Here is a 3,340-nt window from a genome sequence, read left to right on the forward strand (position 1 = left end):
AAAGACGATGGAGGTAGATTTGGGTTGCTGATGCACCTAGTGCCCACGCACTTCAATAAAGCACCTGCATATAATCAATCTGTGATTATGTGTATTCCTGAACGCTAACATTTTGGTGACCCAGATGGGACGCTGTGAGTGCTGCTGAGCGAGCTCACGACCCGGTCATGCTCCAGCCAGCACCGAGGGATTCTCGGGAAGCCCATCCAGCTGCGACCGTCTCCACCGCTCACAACGTCCCTCTGAGAGAGGTGAGGTGCTTTTCGGTCTGCTCTGGTGCCTGCCGATAAGACGCAGCCAAAGCTTCGCATGGTTGGGCTGGAGGAATTCCTGGTATTGCCCAGGCACCGTCTGTCAGACAAGTGCGAAAGCGTTGCAGGTTGGGCAGCAGTGCTGTGTGGTGTATTGTAACTGTAACATGGAGAAGCTTAAAGGGATTTGAGGTGGCAATGCCCCTGTACCACCTACTTCTCCTTTGGGGTGCTTATTAGCACACTGGAAACAGGGAAACTTTGGGCAACATTTACGTAAAGTTGATTGATTATTGTAATACATGGTGGCCAGGATATGACCTGGACAGTGGGGAAAAGTGGCCGAGAAATGGATCTTTGCAGCAGAACACCATTTTACAGTTGATGTTGTTCTGTAAGCCAGAGGGAAAGTGGGATGAAGTTCTGTACGTTGATTTGTTTTTCTATTTGTGAGACAAGCCAGAATGGCAGGCTGAGTGTGCATTGATGGCAGTTAAGGCACGTGTGAGTGATAAATGTGAGCTTTGTGTAAAAGGAAAAAGTTGTTTAGAGCACCTGGCATTAAAAGAAAGTTTGTGTCAGGGGAAAGAGATGGATGTTGATTTACAAGTGGTTTTCAGCAGAACCAAAAGAACCCGATTTTGTTTTGTCTGCCCCCACTTCACCCAATCCTATTTCACCTAACCCTATCTCGCCTAATCCCACTTCACCTTGCCCTCTTTATCCTCCTCTACCGCCTTCACCTGATCCTTCTTCTCCAGGAAATGATCCAAATCTAACCGTGATACAAGGAAATGTGAAAAAATGCTGGGGAGGAAGATAGCAGTAGCAGGGGTGATGATAATAAATCAGCGACACCGGTATCCCATCGGACTCGGTCACAGCTTGCTCCAGTTCTGGGTAGAACGGGAAAAGATTTGGGCAGACAAAGGCGGACTGTGATTGCCCCCTTGAGACAAGGAGTAGCAGTAGAAGGGCTGGTGTTTGTGGAAGTTCCTTTTCACCCGCAGACTTGATAATTTGGAAACAATCAGCTGGAACTTAGAGAGAAAATCCTGATAAAGTAGCAGGGGTGGTAAAAATGATTATGAAAACTCAGAATCCAGATTGGCATGATATACAAGTAATAGTGGATAATTTAATGGACTCTACTGAGAAAGAGATGGTGCTTAGAGCAGCCAAGGAGAAGGTGAGAGAAGATCTCAGAACTGGGGTGCTGACGGCGACTTTAGATGAGAACTTTCCAACCGAGGATCCAGGGTGGGATCCCAATGCCTTTGGGGACATGCGGAGGCTGAAGAGATATCAAGAGTGGCTCCAGACAGGGGTTGGGAATGCTGTACCTAAGGCTATGAATTGGTCTAAATTGTATGAGATAAGACAGGAAAAGAAAGAATCCCCTGCTGCATTTTTGGAAAGGCTTAAGGAGGCAGCAAGAAAGTATACAGATCTTCAACTAGAAACAGAACAAGCGAATGTTCAGCTTGTGTTCATTTTTCTTGGGCAGTCGCAGGATGATATTAGGAGAAAATTGCAGAAGTTAGAAGGAAAAGGTTCAAGGAATTTGAATCAATTACTTGAAGTGGCTTGGAAAGTATACAATAACAGGGAAAAGGAAGCTAGTAAAAAGCAGCAGCAAAATCTTTTGGCAGTGGTCCAAGGAAGAGAGAATCCAGGTTTCTGAGGATGCGGCAGAGGTGATCGTGGACTGGGGAGGGGCGGACTTGGCAGAGGACGAGGGGGATGGGTTTTGCCAAGAATAGGGTTAAATCAATGTGCTTATTGTAGACAAGAGGGCACTGGAAAAATGAATGCCCAAATTGGTTTAACCAGGGCAATCAGTTCAAGCAGAATCAAGATGCTTCCAAATTAATGGTGCTGGGGGAGTACAGCAGCTGACTAGAATCAGAACAAAAACCAACACAAGAACCTTTAGTAACTATACAATTGGGAGATGAAGAAGTAAAATTTCTGGTGGATACGGGGGCTACATATTCTGTGCTAAATGATCTAAAAGGCCAAGCTGGAGACAAAACAGCAACAATAGTTGGAGCCACAGGGAAGGAGGAGAATCGACCATTCCTGCAACCCCTGGATTTGTGCTTCGGAAACAAAGTGTTAACACATGAATTTTCAGATATGCCTGAGTGTCCAATTCCACTTTGAGGATGAGATTTATTAGCAAAACTTGATGCAGTGATAACTTTTGAAAACAGGGAGCTTTTAATGAAAATACCTGAATCAAAGACAGGACAGATCTTAATGATAAAAGAAAAACCAGTCCCTGCTATCCCTCGGGAAGTACAGGATGCAGTAATTCCCTCTGTATGGGAAACAGACATACCAGGAAAATCTAAGTTGGCACAACCAGTACATGTAGAATGAAAAGAAGGAGCAAAAGCTGTCCAGGTTAAACAGTATCCCATAAAGCCAGAAGCACGGCAAGGAATAGTAAAGATTACTGGAAAATTTTTGAAGTACCAAATTTTAGAAGAATGTGAATCAGAATTGAATACACCAATATTTCCAGTGAAGAAACCAAATGGTGAGTACAGACTAGTACGGGATTTAAGAGCAATAAATGGAATAACTAAAGATATTTACCCAGTGGTAGCTAATCCCTACACATTGTTGACATCTGTGAAAGAGAAATAGAAATGGTTTACTGTAATTGATTTAAAAGATGCCTTTTTCTGCATACCCCTAGACAAAGAAAGTAGGAAACTGTTTACCTTTGAATGGGAAAATCCAGACAATGGAAGGAAAACCCAGCTCACCTGGACATGACTCCCACAAGGATACAAGAACAGTCCAACCCTATTTGGAAGCCAGCTGGTGAAGGAGCTGGAGATTTGGACATGTTTTGAGGAAGAACATGGAGAATGGCATGTTCTGAGGGAGCAATACCTGCTGTTATAGTATGTCGATGATATACTGATAGCTACAGAAAACAACCTGCATAAAGGTAACAATTGAAATTTTATATCAACTAGGAATGGGAGGATATAAAGTGTCTTAAGAAAAGGCACAAATTGCCCAACAGACTGTGATTTACCTGGGATGTGAAATCTCACAAGGGCAATGTAAGC

Source organism: Cyanistes caeruleus, chromosome 31 (assembly GCF_971803275.1).
Source record: "Cyanistes caeruleus chromosome 31, bCyaCae1.hap1.1, whole genome shotgun sequence".
Lineage (NCBI taxonomy): Eukaryota > Metazoa > Chordata > Aves > Passeriformes > Paridae > Cyanistes > Cyanistes caeruleus.